The sequence below is a fragment of the Equus caballus genome, chromosome 12, assembly GCF_041296265.1.
Source record: "Equus caballus isolate H_3958 breed thoroughbred chromosome 12, TB-T2T, whole genome shotgun sequence".
Classification (NCBI taxonomy): Eukaryota; Metazoa; Chordata; class Mammalia; order Perissodactyla; family Equidae; genus Equus; species Equus caballus.
This window is the reverse complement of record NC_091695.1, coordinates 49,780,592-49,800,607: the sequence shown is the minus strand read 5'-3', so window position 1 is coordinate 49,800,607 and position 20,016 is coordinate 49,780,592. Positions and strand designations below refer to the sequence as shown.

The following is a 20,016-nucleotide window of genomic DNA, read 5'->3' as shown; positions in this document are numbered from 1 at the left end:
TACCTTTCTGTTGTTTACGCCACCTTGTCTGTGGTACTTTGTTACGGCTGCCCTGGCAAAATATACAAATACAATATCAATACACTGATCAATACAAAATCAGTATACGGAATAGAGAGTTTCTATCTGGGGTGATGAAAACTTTGTGGAGACAGATGGTGGTGATGGCTGCACGACAATGCGAATGTACTTAATGCTGCAGAACTGTGTACTTAAAAATGGTTAAAATGGTAACTTTTATGTTATGTATATTTTACACAGTAAAAAAAATCAATATACAGAAGTCAATTGTTTACATGCCAGCACTAAACCATTGGAAATGGAATTTGGAAGCTGATATTTACAATAGCATCAAAAATATCAAATAACTATGAATCTAACAGAAGACTTGTGACACCGCTATGGTGGAAACTACGACATTTTGAGGGAATTTAAAGATTATCACTAAAAACGGAGAAATACACCATATTTATGGGTCTCAAGACTCAGTATTGTTAGGATGTCAGTTCCCTCTGAGTTTGCCACCCGTGTCTCATTCCAGATTCTAACGGAACGCTTCTAATGTGTAACCAGCAAACAGTACAGCTGCTGTGGTTTCCAGCTCCGTGAGATCAAGGAAGACCTTCTGAGCTCCTGGCCCACTGAGATTTCACCTCCCAGCTCTCTCTGCGTTGAGTCGTATCACAGACTTCCTGGCGTCGAACGCCCTCTCATGCAACGCCGAGATCAGCCTTGCTTCCGACTACGGCCAGTGACTATTTTAAGCTCTCGCTGGATTCTGTTTGCTGGTGTTTTATTTATACAAGCACAAGCCATCGCCATCTACTCCACACGTCCGTGGACCACGTAACTGTAAACAATGAAACAGCGCTTGACTCTGGAGGGGAGGCAGCATCTGTGCTGTTTGTCGTGTTTGTGTGACGAAAATAGACTGTGAAATGGAAATGGATAGGCATTTGCATACATTCTCACGTGCCGCTGTCCTGCAGCTTCTCTGTTACATTCTTTTCTCCTGTGTGTGTGTTACTGGATGTGTCTGTGTGTGTGCGATTGTGCATGTCTGCATATTTGTCTTTGTGTGTCTGTATGTATCACTGAGTGTGTGTGATTGAGAGTGTGTGAGCCTGTGATTCTGTGTTCCTGGGTGTGTGATTGTGTGCGTGTGTCTGTGTGTCTAACTGGCTGTGCGACTGTGTGTGAACGCGTGTGGCTGTGGTGGGAGGCTCATGTGTGTGGGACTGTGGTCCCAGGCCTGTGAGATCTCTCCGTATTTCGTGTTGAAAGTGCCGGTCTAAGGGAGGCATGGTGTCTTCCTCGGAGATGCTTGGGGCCCGCTCTGTGGGTCTCCCCGCTGTGGTTGGTGGGGGTCCAGCCACCAATTCACATCTTCCTGGTCACTGTTCTGCTTTTCCGCCTCTTGTGGGTCCCGTTGGAAAGTCAGTGTCCTGAGGGCAGGGGTCCTCGTCTGTCTGTCTCCAGCTGGAACGCCAGCACGACCGCACAGTCTGGCCAGCAGGAGGCGCCCAAAACCCCTGGGAATGAACGTGTCAATGCCTGAGTCCATTTTATCCCAGTTTGACTTAGAAAACGATCAGTTTCATCAAGATTTTCAAATTTACGGGTGTGAATTGCTCATAAAGTTCTCTTTTAATTTCTAAAGTCTCTTTGGTGTCTGTCGTCTTTTTCCTTTTTGTTTCTTCTATTTAATCAGATTCATTTTTTTCAAAGTCCGACGCTGGGTTTTATCGAGCAGTCTACTTTTTAATTCTCTCTTTTCTTAACTTCCGTTTGCCTTTCGTAATACCTTTCCCTGACTGGATCTTCGGTTTCCCATTCCAGCCGGGCGCAGTTTTCATCCATCCTCCGACCCTCTGATAGAAGCCTGGAGGTTTCGCTGTGGGGACTCAGGACGCGCTCATTTCCAGCAGCTCATAACCTAAGTTTTCATTTCTACCCAGAAAGTTGTTTAGAAAGGCATCTGTGAGCTTCCAGGGAACCTATCTCAGCATGTTGCTGTGTGGCCCCTGGAGGGCGTGCGCACTCTGCACCAGGGGAGCCCAGGGGACTCCGTGTGGCCCCAGTGAGGCTTCGGGCTGCCACGGTCCCCAGAGCATCTGAGAAGATGGGACTCCCTACATTTCTCCTCTTTCACAGCGATCCGCCCGCCCGGACTAACTCGTCGACTAGGTAACTCAATCTCTGGACCTTGTTGTCTATTTTTCTTCCCCTTTGTGGGTTTCTGAGAGACATGTCGACGGAGGTTTCTCATGCAGTGGTGGGGCTGCTGAAGGTCTGAAGGTCGCTCTCTGCCTCTGGGAGCTCAGCACGAAGCTGCAAGATTCACAGCCGTCCCATCTTGTTGGAAGATCGTGCCTCCAGTCAGGATGAAATAGCTGTTCGGCCTCCATCCTATCGGAACTGACGTTGATTTGCTCGCGTTTACGATGGCTCAGCCGCTCCCTCTGTCTGCGTGGCTGCTGGATCGCCGTCCTTGTCCGTGGGTAAACGGTTCCTCCTCGCTGTGTTTCCCGCTGCGTCTGTTCTAACGCGTGTTGTCTGTCGATCCGTCTCCGGCACCCTCTGATCTGGACGGTTCCTGGGAGGAGTTTCCGCCTTCGCTCTTCGCTGTGATCCTCGACAGCTCTGCGCTCGCTCTCGCGCTCGCTCTGTCTCCTCTCGTCTCCTGTTTACTGAGGTTTTCCTTGTTACTTCCCCACCCTCCTCAGCCTTTCATTGTATCGACTGAGCTTTCTTTGTTCCATTTTCTGTCTTGGCCATGGTTTGGAAAACTTCCGTCTCCCAGCGGCTTCCCTTCAGTCTTAACACATGAGTTGGAAGATGTTTTTCCGTCAATACCTGCAGTTGGTCTCCTGCTGGGGGTTACAGAGGAGCCGTCCGTCTGCCAGGAGCATTGTCTCCCCACTGACATGGTCCAGGAGGGTCAGAGTGTGGCTGTGGCAACACACCGACTTTCGGTCCGTTTTTTATGGCTTTGGATTCCCTTATGCACCTGGGGTGGGCGCCCCGCGCCCTCTTGTAGGTGTCCTCAGCCAGGATCTCTGCTCTCCTCAGAAACAAGAGGAGAAGCCCCTCTTTTGCTGGGTTTGAAATGTCCGCACAAAACCCACATGTACACATGTGTGTGCACATACACACACACACCAGCCCACCACACCCACACACATGCACATAGATACACTATACGTCTATGTGCACAGCTACATGTCCACACCACATACCTAAACGTCCCTGCACACACTCACACCAGTGCACACACACACACACACACTCACACACGTGCATAGGCATGCACACACATGTGCACACACACTATCACACCAGCCCCACAGTCACAGGGTTTGGCCCCTTTTGCTCCTGCTGCATCCCCAATGCCAAGAGCAGGGGACGCCTGATGACATGGATGAATGACCGGTTGAGAGGAACAGAAACTACACTGGCGAGGAGCACAGAACGCGTGCACAGTGAGCAATCCTGTCCTTTCAGGAACTTTGTGTGAGTTTCCACAGCTGCTCAGCAGAGGGAACAATGTCCTGTCGGCTGCTGAGCAGCTGGTAACAGGCCGGCCTTCCAGATGGCCGTCCACTGCTGGCCCATCTGCCCCAGTGGGCTGCACGGCCAGTGGTCCCTGAGGGAGTCTCAGGGCTGGGGACAGCTCCAGCCACGTGGACAATCACCAGCCTGGGACACACTCTGAACACAGGGCCGAGGAACTGAAAGAGGGGGCTGCAGGGGGACCAGGGCAAGCGCAGGATGAGGACGGGTGCAGGAGAAGGGCAGGAGTCCCTCTGGGCGAGCCCTGGAGAACGGAGACCTGGGCACCGAACGAAAGATCTATAGGAGGGTCAATTGTAGCAAGTGAGGACAGAGACACGTGGGCACAGACCCCGGCAAGAGAACCCTGGAGGAGAGGGAGACACAGAGAGACAGAGACACAGAGAGAGACAGAGAGACAGAAAGGGAGACAGAGAGAGACAGAGAAAGAGAGACAGAGGGTAAGAGAGAGACAGAGAGACACAGGGTAAGACAGAGAGACAGAGAGTGGGAGACGAGGGGCCGCCTGGTAGGGGAGCCTGCAGAGCTGGACAGTGACACGGGAAGAGGGGACGGCTGTGGCGAGGAGGGGAAGTGGAGAACTCATCGAAACCTTGATTGCTCAAGAAACTTAACTGACTGGTGGCGGCTCCTCCTCGCCGGCCAGCTTTTGAAATGTGGCTTCTGTGTCTGCCTTGTCACCCACTCCACCTCCCTGCACAGAGCGTCATGTCCCCAGCGGGTCACTGGTTCCGGGTCGCGTCCTCCAAGGGAGACAATTCCTGGAGGGCAGTGGGGACCCGGTAGCCTAAGAGGAAGCATTTCAGAATCTCACCCCATCTTTCTTTTTAACAACATCTCTCAAATGAAGATGAAATGGAATAAAAACACGCTTGGATGGAGCAGCCCCCGTCGAGGGGGATGAAAGGAAACCTCCCTGTGGCCGGAAAAGAGGTGAGATGACCACAGGAGAAGGCAGAGCCCCAGGAAGCTCCTGGGGGTTTCGAGCGGGTTCTGCTCTGACTGGGCTCCCAGCTCAGGGAAGACAGAAATGCCCAAACCGAGACCAGGCACAGAGCTAGAGTGAGCCCAGGACGGCCTTTAACATAAAAAATGCAGAGAAATACAACTGTGCTGTTCCACAAGGTAAGCTCAGGATTTGCTGAATAATAATAATAATAATAATGATAGGGGCTGACCCCGTAGCCCAGTGGTTAAGTTCGCACACTTTGCTTCAGTGGCCCAGGCTTTCACCGGTTTGAATTCTGGGCGTGGACACGGCACCGCTCATCAGGCCATGTTGAGGGGGTATCCCACATGCCACAACTAGAAGGACCCACAACTAAAATATGCAGCTATGTACTGGGGGCTTTGGGGAGAAGAAGCAGAAAAACGAAAAGAGAAGACTGGCAAAGTTGGTAGCTCAGGTGCCAATCTTTAAAAAAAATAGTAATAATAATGCCACCCTCTCTGGAGCTCTGGGCGTGACACATGGAAGCTTTTGAGGAGCTGGCTTGCTGAGAGTGAGACTGAAGTTCTTAGTGAACCACCCCACTCACAGCCTGCACACAGCACAGCTCCATCTAGCTGGGACTTGCCTCGGGGAGCAGGGTCACAGGTGTTCTGGGTGGGACACTTGTTCTCCACCTTGCCCACTTCCATGGGGCTATCCTCCACTGGAGGATGGAACTTTCTGGAAGGATAGCTTCTCAATGTGATGACTACATATGGGGCACAATTTTTTTTTTTTTTTTTTTTTTTTTTTTTTTGCTGACGAAGATTTGCCCTGAGACAACATCCTTTGCCAATCTTCTTTTTTCCTTTTTCATTTGGGCTGCCACCACAGCATGGCCGCTAAGAGACGAGTGGTGTAGGTCTGTGCGTAGGATCTGAACCCAGACCACTGAGGCAGAGTGCACCAAACTTAACCACTAGGCCACCAGGGCACGCCCCAGACAGGGCACAATTTTATGTTTAATCTGCATTATGAACATTTTCTCTATCCCTCTCTAAAGGCTACACAGTCAAGAAAACAAGGAATCCAGGCCCGATGTGTCGCCTTGCCAATTTCCCTGGTGTGAACCCTCCCAGGGCCTCCTGTTGGCCCCTTCCAAGCTACCAACGTGGTGTCACTGACACAGAGTAGGGAGAGATGTGCAGACACAGGCTGCATCGCACAGTGGGTCTACCGCACACACCACAGACGGAGGCCACCTTCAGCACGTATGGAAAGGTAAGAGGTCGCCAAATAATTAGGAAGCAGTGAGTTCTGAGTATTTATCTCATGGAAATTAATAAAGGAACCTTAAATAGACTGGATGTGGAAGGCCTGACAGGGGAGCTCTCACCCCCATCACACATCCTCAGCTACACCAAACGGGAAGGGACAGATGCTTGCATCTCAGAGCAAAGTTCCACTACTTTGTTAGGGAAGGATGATTTCTCTCCCCACCAGGCAACAGCCCAGCCAATGAGAAACACTGCAGCTCAGCCAATGAGAAGTGCCACAGTCCAGCCACTGAGAAGTGCTGTAGCCCAGCCAATGAGAAAGGCCACAGCTCAGCCAATGAGAAAGGCCACAGCTCAGCCAATGAGAAAGGCCACAGCTCAGCCAATGAGAAACAGCGCATCTCAGCCAATGAGAAGTGCTGCAGCCTAGCCAATGAGAAATGCCACAGCTCAGCCAATGAGAAGCCATTGCCACCCTGAACTGTTACTCTCCCCCAGTGGAGTTTCCTTTAGAACAGCTCCTCCATCTCCCCCTTTTTATCTATAAAAGCAGCGCTCTCCTTTTTTTCTGGATTTGCCTGTGGTTCACCATAGCATGCACATCCTGAATTGCAATTCTTTTGACTATTCTCAAATAAACTCATTTCGAGGGTAAAATAACAGGCGACTTTGCTTTTTAAGTTGACAATTGCCTTTGTCTTTGTTTTACCATAATTTATTTAGTTGGGAGTTTAGTTGTACTAATTTGTAGATGGCTGTTTAACAGCGGTTTGCTAGTTCCTGGAAATTCAGCAGTCATTTCTATGAGACAGTGGGAGCGGCTCCTGCAGAGGCTGATTGGCACACTCGGCCCCTGCTGGTTCCACACTCCTCACAAGGGGAGACCCCAAATGGAGGAAGCATGTTCATCTGAAGTCTGTCCTGAGAGTGAAAATATGGACAAGGAAAGAAAGTTCCAGAAGAGATCCCATGTGGAGCTCTCACTCTCTGTGCAGAGGAGGGGCTGGTGTAAGAAGCACAGGGGCTGGGGCTGGTGGGGCGGCGGGGGGGACTGTGATGGGCTGGGGCCAGGCTAGGAGTGGGAGTGGGGTAGGGCTGGAGGTGGACATGGTGATAGGGGTAGGGTGAGGTGGGGTGGGGTGGGCGTGGCGGGCATGGGGTGGGTGGTGTGGTGGCGGTCTTGACCCAGCAGTGGCACTGGAGAGGTATGCAGGGCTGAAGCTGTGTGACACAAAGATCGGGGAAGGAGCTGGGACGGGGGCCGGCACCCACAAGACAGACCTCACCCTGGGCTGACCTGTTCACTTAGGACCAGGCAGGGACACACAGGAGACCGACCTGGAGAAAACCAGCCAGAAGGCTTGGCTCTGCCTGGATGACACAATAGAACGCATATTAAGAACAAAGACCTGGGCTTTGTTACAAAGGAGCTTTGTTCCCAGAGATTGTGTTGTTCGAAACTTCCCCACTCTGAACATCTTTGAATTGTTAACACTTTGAGAATGAACACCTGATGCTCTGCAGGAGGTGCTATTTACAGGAATTCTGGGTTTTAGCAGACTCTCCTGAAAGCCACAAGGATTCCTTCTAAGGTAGCTGTTTTATCTGCTGATGTCACCTATACGGGATGTCTGACTATGTTTCTTTGGACACGCCTGTCCTCTGCTCTCAGCGGGGCTTGAAGAGAGAGTTTGAGGCTCCAGTCTAGTCTCACCATACAGAACCCATCTCTTTTACAAACTCATTTGTTCATTCATTCATCTATTTATCCGCTCACTGTTTGTGTGAACTTGGGAAAAGGGCTTAGCTTCCCTAAGCCTCAGTTTCCCCCTTTGTGTCATGGGGCTGTGTGTCTCTGGTGACGAGTAGAGGGGATTGTAAAGTCCCTGTTGGAGAGCCTGGGTGGCAAGTGTTGCTGTAAATGTTGGCTGCATCACTGTTGCTCCTTCAGCAACACCCCATGCACACCTGCCACGTGGGTCTGTGCCCACCTGAGGGCATGACTAAGGGATGCCCAGCCCAGTGTGGGTGAGAGGGGCCACCCTCTCGCCTCAGTGTGGGTGACAGAGGCACCATCAGGGCCTGGCTGTGAGCCCACGTCCCAGGGAGCTTCCGAGGAGCATGGAGAGAGCCTTAACACAGGAGGTGACATGGAACCGGGTCTTGATGGATGAATAGGAATTTTCCAGGCAGCAGGTGGTAGAGAGGGACTTGTAGGCAGAGGAAGCAGGAGTCACTCCTGGGGACAGGCAGGAGTGCAGTGGTCACCCGCAGGGACCCGTACCTCACACCACACACAAAAATGAGCTCAAAGTGGATCGAAAACCTTGACACAGGAGGAGAAGCTATAAAACTCTTAGAAGAAAACCCAGAAGTGAATCTTTGTGACCTTGCCTTAGGCCATGGTGTCTTGGATATGAAACCAAAAGCACAAGCAACAAAAGAAAAAATAGACAAATTGAACTTGACTAAAATTAAAACTTTTTTTGTGCCTCAAAGGGTGCCATCAAGAAAGTGAAAAGACAATGCACTGAATGGGAGAAAATATTCGCAAATCACTTATCTGATAAGGGACTTGTATCCAGAATAAATGAAGTGGGGACGTATGAAGAAGTGTTACAACTCAACAAAGAAAGGACAAGTAGCCCAATTTAAAAATGGCAAAGGATGTGAATAGACATTTCTCCAAGGAAGAGATACAAATAACTGATAAGCACGTGAAAAGATGCTCAACATCACTAATCATTGGAGAAATGGCCATCAAAACTACAATGAGACAGCACTTCACGTCCAGCAGGACGGCTATAACTAAAAAAGGAAAATAGCAAATGTTGGTGAGGATGAGGAGAAATCAGAGCCCTCACACACTGCTGGTGGGGTTGTAAAATGGTGCAGCCGGGGTGGAAAACAGTCTGGCGGTTGTTCAAAATGTTAAACGGAGTTACCGTATGACCCAGCAATTCCGCTCCCAAGTCTACACCTGTGAGATTGTGATTCGTAAGAAGAAATTTATAACTGGTCTTCATCCCGTTCCTGGCACAGAGCTTCTAAAACTTGGAATTTCCGAAGTGTTGAGAGTGGTGAAGGTGTCTTTTGTTAATGGGGTGACTTTTGGAAAGCCCCTAGGTCACTTAAGGATGCGCGCTGGTTGCCCGGGGAAGCAACCAGGTGATTAGAGGGAGGAACTTTCAGTCCCATCCCTGGATCTCTGGGGTTGGGAGAGTGTCTGGGGATTCAGTTCAGTCGCCAGTGGCGAATGACTGAATCAAGCATGCCTAGGTAATGATGTCTCCATAAAAACCCAAAAGATGGGGTTTGGAGCCTCTGGCTTGGTGAACACGTGGAGGTGCTGGGATAGTGATGTGCTGTGCATCTCTGCCATCTGGCTGTTCTTTCGTCTTCTTTAATATCCTTTGTAATAAACCCATGATCTAGTGAGTAAACTGGTTTCCTGAGTTCTGTGAGCCGCTCTAGAAAGTGGATCGAACCTGAGGAGGGGTCGTGGGAACCTCCAAGTTACAGCCAGTCTGTCATTTATCGGCCAGCCAGCACGACTGGAGTCTGAAGTGGGAGCAGGCTCGTGGGACTGAGCCCTTAATCTGTGAGATCTGACACTATTTCCAGGTAGATAGTGTCAGAATTGAGTTCCATTTGTGAGATGCCCAACTGGTGTCAGAGAATTGCTTGGGGGTGTGGAAAAAACACACACGTTGGAATACCCGAGAGAAATGAAAACAGGCACATAAAAACTTATAATGTTTGTAGCAGCATTATTCATAACAGCAACAGCCCAAATGCCCATCAACTGAGGAATGGATAAAAAATTGCTGTCTGCATACAATGGAATGTTATTTGACTGTAAGAAGGAATGAGGTAGAATGAAAGCAGGGGCTCAGAGATATCTGTACACCACATTCACAGCAGCATTACAATAGTCAAAAGGTAGAGGCCACCCAAGTGACCATTGACTGACAAATGGATCAGCCAAATGTGGTCCATCCAGACAGCAGAATGTTATTCATCCTTAAAGAGGAAGAAGGCTTTTTTTTTTGAGGAAGATTAGCCCTGAGCTAACATCTGCCACCAATCCTCCTCTTTTTGCTGAGGAGGACTGACCCTGAGCTAACATCCGTGTCCATCTTCCTCTACTTTATATGTGGGACACCTACCACAGCATGGCTTACCAAGCAGTGCCATGTCCGCACCTGGAATCTGAACCAGCGAACCCCAGGCCGCTGAAGCAGAACGTGGGCACTTAACCACTGTGCCACCGGGCCAGCCCCAGGAAGAAGGTTCTGACACATGCCCCAACACAGGTGAACCTCAAGAACATTATATGAAGTGAAAGCAGCCGGAGACAGAAGGGCACACACTGTAGGACACCATGTACCTGGAGTGTCCATGCAGGCCCATCTGCAGAGACAGAAGGCCGAGCTGTGGTTGCCGGGGGCTGGAGGAGGGGAGGCTGGGGATGAGAGCTGTGGGGGCTGGGCTTCTTCTGGGGCTCATGGGCCCTGGAGTTGACTGTGGAGGTGGACGCACAGCTCTGGACGTACCAGGAGCCATTGAACTATACACGTTAAATGGGCGAACCGTACGGCGTGTGAATTGTATCTCAATAAAGCTGGGGAGAGGGGGAACGGGAGAGAAGGGGGTCAGGCCCAGGCTGGTGCGGCCTGGTGGGCTGAACCGAGGCACCTTGGGAACCATGCAGGGCTGGGATGACCACGTGCAGGATGATGCGGGTTGGGGTGGTGGATGTGGAAGTATCTGGTGGGACTGAGAACCATGACGGTAGATACTAAGAAGAGATTGCTAACTGACCTCCAGAATCTTCCCTCCCTCTTCCTTCAATCCCAGGGCCCACGGCTCACGGGCAGCGAGCTGCATTTCCCAGCGACTCCATCCTTCTCCGCCTGCAGGTCACGTCCTGCATCCTTAGGAGGAAGCGCAGGCTCCTCTTGTCTCTGCTCTTCTGGGGCAGAAGCAGGAATGGGGTGCAGGGAGCCGGTGGACCAGAGACCAAGGTTGGACAGGCTGGTGGATGGCGTGGCTGCCCCCTGTGAAGGTTCACCCGCGAGAGCTGACCCCTCTCTAGTCTGAGCCGCTGCCCCCGGGGGCTCCTGCTGCAGGGGCTCGGCCTTGCCTGGTCTTTGTAAAGACAGCGGCCGACTGGGGACGAGTGAGCAGGTTCTGGTCGGCCCTGAAAGTCAGGGGTGTGTGGCCACTTCCCTCCACCTGGTGGGACCCCAACCCACTGGTGGCCGGCCCTTCCTACCAGACCATGGGGGGCCACGCCTGGGATGGCAGAGGTGCAGAAGGACCCACCAGGCCTGAGAGAGAGACAGATGCTGTCTGGGTTTGGTGGCTGTCACAGCAGAAAATCTTTCTTGTGCACATTTTAAAGGGCACGTTTGTAATTTCTCACCTCGCTGGCCTTTCCTTTTCTTTAATTTGACCCCGGTGTGAATTCCGCCCTCCTGCGGCTCACGCCTAGAAGCAAAATTCTTCCTGCAGCTGTCCGTCCGCCTGTGGTTTATGAGCAGGACTAGGAAAAGCGGCCTCTTTTGTCAACCTCACTCTCCTCGCACTGGAACCTGGTGCTCCCTCCTGTACATGCTCAGCTGCTCACCGCTTGTGTGTTCATTCGGGAGGCGTCTCCTGTGGGCCAGCCCCGGGCCGGAAGACTCAAGGAGCGCTGGCTGGGCCTCTGTCCTTTTCCTGGGATGCGGGTCATTTCTTTCCCTAGAGAAGACACAAGTGCACATGGGAGACCACGGAAACCCTGACCACGAGGGAGTGCAGGACCCTCTGTGACTCGTGACTCCGGGGGGACATCCTGTCAGTGGGAGCAGCTGAATGAGCCCATCCTTCAACTTGAACACAGACCCTGAAGAGCAGAGCGTCGCCCTCCCACAGACCCTGCAGCGAGCGGCCGCTGCCTCGTGGGAGCGGGGAAGCATAGGCTCCATGCCTGGGTGCAGGCTTCCCCATGACGCGCAGAGTCTGAGACGAAGCAGCCGGAACAACGGAGGGCCAGAGCTGTGGTGGACGGAATTCTCCAGACTCCAGGTGGAAGGACAGAGGTGTGTTGTCCCACTGGGCTGCGTCAGACCGGGATAACCAGGGCACGGGGGTAACCTGTGATCGGGAGTAAGATTAGGTGTGTGAGTGTCCTGGGCTGTGTCGCAACGTCCCACAGACCAGGCGGCTTAAATCACGGGATTTACTGTTTCCCAGTCCTGGAGGCTGGACGTCCGGGATCCAGGTGTTGCAGGGCTGGTTCCTCCTGAGGCCTCTCTCCCTGGCATGTAGACGCCGTCTCCTCCCTGTGTCCTCACGTGGTCACCCCTCTGTGTATGTCTGTGTCCTCATCTCCTCTTATAAGGACACTGGTCGTGTTGCATTAGGGCTCCCTAAGAACTCCATTTTACCTTAATCACCTCTCTAAAGGCCCTAGCTCCAAATAAGGTCACATTCTGAATTCCTGGGGTTAGGGACCCCAATGTATGACTTTGTGGGGACACAACTGAGGCCATAACATGAGACATTTGGCACAGACACAGTGAGCCCATGGAACCCTTCATGCTAACACAAGGGAGATCAAGTTGGCCAAGGGGTGGATGGGCCCTCTGCTGGCTCTGGCAGGGACGGCTTTACCAAAGCCCCAGATGGGCAGGAACACTTCACGGACATCCCCTGAGTGGGGGCCACTCGCTGAAACGCGGAGGAGAAGCAGGTACTGCACTGTCTTGGCTGAGAGTGTGGAGAGGCTGAGCCGACTGGCGCCTGGAAAGAGCACCTGCCTTTGCCTGACGCTCGTAAAGGGGAGCAGAGAGCCGTCTTCTGAAAATCCTTGAACCAAGTCCGTGGACTCAGTCCACCCTGCAGTGCCTGCCCAGAGAGGGCCGCCCTCCAGTGTGGCCGGCTGCCCGTGTGCGGGTGGCACCACCGCTGCTCCACACCTGCCTCCGTGGGCCACCAGTGTTTCCCCCGCCATTGCTTCCAGACGAGCTGTCCAGGGCCAGTCCCATGCCGGGGGGTGAGCCTCCCCAGCTTCCGATGGTCACTGCCTCTGGTCTGGCTCTCACGGTGTCTGTGGCCAATGACTGGATCCCTGACGAGCAGGTGCTGAGGAAGGAAGTGAGACAAGACGCATTCTTGTCTGGATGCGTCACCATCCTGTGAGAAGGAACCCATGAGAACCTTTGTTTTCGATTTAGAAAGCCTCTCGTGGGGCTGTCCTGCTTCCAGCTGCTGCAATCCGCCCCAGGTTGAACGGCTGCGTTCTTGCCGCAGACCCAATGGCAAGAGACATCGTGTTACCTAAACGGGCATTGAAAGGGTCCCAGTTGGCCCCCAGAACAGCGCCTGATGCATTTTAAGTGTCTTTGTTCCTTTTGTGGAGCCAGAGAGAAGCAGATGGTTGAATGAGATGAAATCGTGGGTCTTCAATGGCGCCAAACCGGAGCTCCCCCTGTGTTATCAGTGAGACCCCTGCCCTCTCGGGTGGTTCTAAGGCTTGGGTGTCACGGATTTCCTCCACAGGAAACCAACCCACAACAGTGAGGTGCAGGACGGCATGTCCAAGAGGTCTCGGGTGGTGTGTTATTTCTTGTTTTCTCTATTTTTTTTCATTGTGGTAAAATACCCATGACATAAAATTTAACACTTCTAAGTGCACAGCTCTGTGGCATTAAGTACATTCACATTGTTGTGCAAACATCACCACCATCCATCTCCAGAACTTTCCATCTTCCCAACTGAAACTCTGTCCCCAAGAAACACTGACTCCTCATCCCCCAGCCCCAGCCCCTGGCGCCCACCATCGTACTTCTGTCTCTGTGAATTTGATGACTCTGGGGACCTCACGTAGGTGGAATCACACAGGATTTGTCCTTTGGTGTCTGGCTTATTTCACTCAGCATGATGTCCTCAAGGTTTATCCATGTTGTGGTGCAGGTCAGGACTTCCCTCCTTTTTAAGGTGGGTAATGTCCCCTTTATAGCTGCACCACATTTCGTTTATCCGTGTTTTGCTCTGAAGAAGCTGCTTATCAACCGCAGATGTGACTGGGGGTGTGACGTGTACACTCCACAGAGGGCGGTTTCTCCCATGCTCAGTATCCTCCCTAAAGGGCTTCATCTGCAGTTTTCCCCGCTGAGCCCGACTCTCCCATGAGCCAGGGAGGCGGCCGACCCACAGCCCGGGGAAGCACTGGCCCCAGTGGGAGCTGGCCACACGCTCCCCCAGCAGTGGATGCACCTCCCCAGTTTCAGTGGGTGTGCCACCCCAGCGTGCCCGAGGACAGAGCATTGAGGCATAGAGGATTCTTCTCGAACCTTAACTTCTGATGGCGTTTGCCCCGCAAGGTTTTGGACTTGCAGGGGCCTGTGGCCCTTCTCTTCTTTCCGTTTGCTCCCTCGTGGAATGGAGGGCCTGTCCTATGCCGGTCCCACCACCACGTCTTGGGAGCACGTGACGTGGTGTCTGGACTCACAGGTTCACAGCTGGAGGGAATTTTGCCCCAGGATGATCGTCTCACTCAGAGAACCCAGAGTCTCATCCACTTGGATGAGCTTTTGGACTTGGAACCGATGCTGGAACGGTCGAGACCTCAGGGATGTCGGGATGGGGTGAAGGCATTCTGCTTCCAGAAGGACCAAATGCTGACCTGGGGGTCTGTCCCCCTTGGTGCAGCACCATGGCTCCCGCTCTGCAGGGGGCTCAGCCCGCAGTGTTGGCTGGTGTGCAGGGGCTGCTCCTGGGCTGTCCTCTCCGGGGCCCAGGCTCTCCCAGGGTGGCAGTGACGCCAAGATGCCCTTTCCTCCATCATGCAGAAAGCAGAGAGGCCTCCTGCCCCATGCTTCCCGGGAGCCTGGCCTCTTAAATCCCGTGGAAGGGTGCTCTCATTGTCAGTTTCTCGGTGTCCTCAGTCACCATCCCCACCCTTGGGGTCTGACCAGTCTGTCTGCAGGCTGGTCTTCTGTTACTCCAGACCTCTGGGCACCTCCCGCACATGAACCCACTGTGTCCAACCCAACTCAGGATCTCGTGCCCACCCCCAAACCACACCACACCATGTCCCAGCCAAGGCTACAGGACTCGGGAGCCCAGAATTGGGGCGTGTGTGACATGAGGGAGACGAAGGAGTTCCACCTCAAGGTCAGCAAGGGCAGGATGACAGCTGTCAGAGCTCAGATGAGCCAAGGGGCTGAGGGGCACCCTGCACAGCAGGACCGAGCAGGAGTGCACTGGACATGTGTCATTTCCAGAGGAAACCACGTGTGCATGTGTGTGTGCAAATGTGCTGGCTAGGGCATCCGAAACCCTGACCGGAGGACTCAGGATGCTCAGTGTCAGGGTGTCCCACCTCTGGGAGGTGTATTGGATTGTTGGTGGCCCCAAAATATATGTCTACGTCCTAACCCCCAGAGCCTGTGGGTGACCTTATTTGGGAAAGGGGTCTTTGCAGCTGTAGTTAAGGATGTCAGGAGGAGGCAGTCCTGGAGGAACTGGGTGGGCCCTAAATCCAATGACAAGAGTCCAGATAAGAGACAGAAGAGACAGAGGGAGGAGGAGGCCACGTGAAGACGAGGGAGGAATGTGGCACCTTGATGTCAGACTCCGGCCTCCGTTAGCCCCTGTCTGCAGTGGTTTGTTCCGGCCGCCTGGGAGCCTCAGAGAGGAGGCGAAGGGTAGGGCCTCCCGTAGACGTCTGTAGGCGTTGGTTCCTTGGCTCCACTGGCAGGACCAGGTCTTGCTGCATGATGCTGCCCCCTCACCCCTTCTGGTTGTGTGTTCACTAAGTGCCTTGAATGCCCCGGAGCTTCCCCTGAGTCTGCCCTTAGGAGAGGAAGAGCTGGTCCCAAAGCCTAGCCTAGTGCATTCCTGTCTGGGGACAGTTACTGCTCGTTGTCCACCTGCTGGCCTCCCTGCGGCTCTGGTGGACCACTGACTGCTGTTACACGAGGACAGTCCTGTGCTCCTCCCCCTGGAGAAAGCCATCTCGGCAACCCAGCCTCAAAAGGCTCAGCCCGGGTTTTGTGGGCGTATTTGGGGCTCACCTTGGGAATGGAGATGGGTTCCTTTTCCTGAGACATCTCAGTGCCCGCAGGTGCCATGGCATGCCCTCCTACCAGGTTTCAGGGACGCTGGGGTAGGGGTCATGGCCCATCTCATCGAAACGCCCCCAAGGCCCTGAAGTGGCTCTGGTGTTTGCCCTGTGGCTGTATTCCAAGTCAGAAGATCCCAATGTGTCCCCAAAGGCACCAACTGGCCATAATGATGACAATCTGATGGACGTGGGATTGTCCACGCGTGGTTCCGCCCACAGAGCAAGCGTGAATCCGTCCTGAATCCCGGGTAGTCGGCTGCCCTCTGTCATGTAGTGGGGTCCTGGTCCTCCCCACCAGTTTCACGACAATCCCAGTGCTCACATCTCCTGATCACATGCCAGGGTCACATACGACGCTTGACCAAAGTGACCTTTGGTGTGTGACCTTTACGGGTCCCGTGGGGTAGATCGTCTCTCATCTTCACGGGTCTAAATCAAGGTCTAAAGTGGTCTCCCTGACCGGTGCCGGGTCGTGCAGCCAGCGACAGCGAGTGACGCAGAGCCCAGGTCAGCACCGTTTGTCTCTCCTTTTTCAGTGAAACAGCAGGAAACACAGAGACGGCACGAGGAGCTCCCGGTGTCCGGAGCTGGCAGCTGCCGCGTCCTCCACTTCTGCCGTAGATTCTGTTTCTTTAGAAGAGATTAAACCTTTCAGATTTGGGACAGCCTTCCCAAAACCAAGCTCCTTTCTCCTCTCCCTGGTTTTTCGTTTCCTCGTCCCCATGGGTGGGTTCGTGGTGTCTTGTGCCGTAACATTCTGGGGTCCCAGGGGCAGAGCAGGGTTAATCGTCCTTCTCACCTTCCCCGTCAGCAGCGAGTGGCCGTCATCAGTCTGTACTTCCTTCTCTCATCCCTTGTGGACTCCCCGAAACCCCCCTGCACCTACTAAACTTGTTTGGGGCACAGGGAACTCTCCCTCTGCTATATGTGCGTCTTTGCGCAAGATGTAGTGTTTTTTGTTTCTTTAAACTGCTTTATGGAGGCATAACTCACATACAAGGGGCTGCACACATTTCAAGTGATAAGTTTTGACTTTTGCAAATGACCCAGAAGCATTGCCACAATCAAGATAATGAACGTTCACCCCCAAAAGCTTCCTGTGCCCCTTTGTCAGCCGCCCCTCCCATCTCTCTCCACCCTCTCACTGCCCACCCCTCCCCGATGGTCCCTTTGTGTCATCACAGATGAGCTTGCATTTTCCAGAATTTTAAACACATGGAACCATACAGCACTCACTCTTTGATGTCTGGCTTCTTGCACTCAGCAAAATTATTTTGAGATTGATCCGTGTGGTCGTCTGTGGCAAGAACCCGCTCCTTCGGTCACTAGGTAGCATCCTGTTGGGTGTATATACCCCAGTCTATCTGTTCACAGCTTGACGGACATTTGGCTCGTCTCCAATGTCAGACCATTACAACTGAAGCTGCCTCGAGCATTCCCTGAATAGACATGAGCTTTCAACGTCTTAGGGAAGGACCTAGGAGCAGAATCATACAGCAGATGTACGTTTAACCTTTTGAGGAACTCAATACGAGGAATCAAAACCTCTTGAGAAGTGGGCTAATCTGTCTTCCAGAAAAGCCGCATCACTTTGCTTCCTCACTAGCAGTGCACGAGAGCCACATCCTCACCGGTACTTGGTGAGGTCCATGTTTTTCATTTCAGCCATTCTAATTGTGTGTAGTGACATCTCATTTTCATTTTAATTTGCTTTTCCCTAATGCCTAATACGTTGAACGTCTTTCAACATGCTTATTTGCCATCCATGTATCTTCTTTGGGGAGGCATCTGTTCAAATCCTTTGCCCATTTGTAATTGGGTTGTTTGTTTTCTTGTTACTGAGTTTAAAGAGTTCTTGACATAGTCTACATACAAATCCTTTATCAGTTATATGATTTGCAGTTATTTTCTCTTGGTCTGCGGCTTGTCTTTTTATTTCCTTAACAGTGTCTTTTGAAGAGCAAAAGTTATTGAATTTATTGAGGTACAAATCATCGTTTTTTTCTCTTATGGATTGGGCTTTTGCTGTTGTATCTAAGAAATCTTTATCTGAGTCAAGATTACATAGATTTTCTCCTGTTTTCTGGAGGAAGATTTATATTTTTACATTTTACGCACAGATCTATGATTCATTCTTAGCTAATCTTTCTATATGATGTGAGATATGGATCAAGGTTAACTTTTTTGCATATGGAAACCCAATTGTATATGGATATCCAGCACTTTTGTGAAAAGACTATCCTTTCTCCAATCAATTCCATTGGCAGTTCTGTCAAAAATTAATTAACCAATTTTCAATTTCCAGTCCGGCATGTAAGAAGCTTGAAAGTCACCACTCCATCCAAACAAGTGAAAAACAGAACAAAACAAAAATCAACACCTCTTCTTTGATCTGTAAAAGAAGTGAGGTCACAGGGCAACCTGCTCCCCAAATTGGAGAGAGAGACAGGTGAGCATAGGGGGTCGGGGCTTCCTGGAGCAGATACCTCCGTTCGAACCAGTGCTGGTGGGAAACCTGAACTGTCATTGCCGAACGGCTGGAGGCTGTGTGTGGACAAGCCCGAGAGACAAAAACTCCAGGGGGACCCAGGCATAGGGACCCCACAGCCTTGTGAGCTGTACCTCCGGGAGCTCCACCAGGTTCTCACAGTAAATATTGGAGAAAAGTCCCCGGTGCTTCCGGCAGAAGGAGGGAAAAGCATCCATTTTTAAACAGATGGAGAACTATGTCTCATGTTAATATTAATCAAAAGAAAGCAGGAGTAGCTCTATTAGTTTCGGACAGAGTGGACTTCAGAGCAAGGAAGGTTACGAGGGAAAAAGACGCACACTGTATAATGGTAAAGGGATCACTTCTCCAAGAAGACAGATGATCCTGAACACGTGTGCACCTCACAGCAGAACGTCAGAAGACGTGAGGCAGGGGCCAGCCCCGCGGCTGCCCGCTCCACTTCGTTGGCCCAGGGTTCACAGGTTTGGATTCCGGGCGTGGACCTGGTCCACTCATCACCCATGCTGTGGAGGCGTCCCACATACAAAGTAGAGGAAGACTGGCATGGATGTCAGCTCAGGGCGAATCTTCCTCACCAAAATAAATAAATAAATAAATAAATAAATAAATAAATAAAAAAAATACCTTAAAAAAGCACGTGAGGCAAAAACTAATAGAACTGTGAGAGAAACAGATGAATCTGCAATTACAGATGGAGACTTCAGCATTCCACTCTGAGAAACAGGCGGGTCCAGCAGGCAGAAAACCATTAAGGACTCAGCTGGACTCAAGACCACCATCAATCGAGGGGATTTACAGGTAACTATTTGATTTTTTTGATGCTACTGTAAATGTTATTGTTTTAAATTTCAATTTCTGATTGTTCATTGCTAGTATGTGGAAATACAATAGATTTTTGTTTACTTCCCTTAAATTCTGCAAACTTGCCAAACTCACTAACGAATTGTAGTAGCCACTTTGTAGATTTTGTAGGATTTTCCACATTTTGTCTGTGACTAAAGATGGCCTAACTTGTTATTTTTAACCGGAATGGCTCTGTTCCTTTTTCGTGCCTGATTGCCTGGCTACAGTCTCCCTTCCAGTGTTGAATACAAGTCGTGAGCAAGACCATCCTTGCCTTGTTCCTAATCTTAGAGGAAATACTCAGTCCTTCACCATCAAGTATGACGTTAGCCGCGTGTTTTCTGTTGATACAGTTTATCAAATTGAGGGAGTTCCCTTCTCTTCCCAACTTGCAGAAAGTTAACACCTAGAATAGATTTTGGATTTTGTCTAATGCTTTTTCTGCCTCTCTTCAGACGGTCATCTGGTTTTCCTTTTTTAGTCTATTAACATACAAATTACATTGGATGGTGATTTTCAAATGTTAAACCACCCTTGCTTTCCTGAGATAAATGCTGTGTTGTCATGATGTATTACCTTTTCGATATACTGACAAATTCAATTTGCTAAAACTTTTGTTAAGAATTTTGTACTGAGGTTCTTGAGGAATGCTGGTCTGTAAAGTCTTTGTCTGGTTTTGGTGTTAAGCATAACGCTGGCTGCATAGAATGACTCTGAAAATATTTCCTCTTCTTCTATTTTCTGGAAGAGGTGGTGTAGAATT

General features: G+C 51.3%; 1 long non-coding RNA gene across 1 annotated transcript; it reads left to right on the top strand.

Moving 5' to 3' along the window:
- Positions 1–561: 561 nt before the first annotated feature.
- Positions 562–6,425, top strand: LOC138916460 (uncharacterized). The gene is made up of 3 exons (XR_011423772.1): positions 562–4,698; positions 5,568–5,785; positions 6,008–6,425. It is a non-coding gene; the product is annotated as an uncharacterized lncRNA (long non-coding RNA).
- The last annotated feature ends 13,591 nt before the right edge of the window (positions 6,426–20,016 follow it).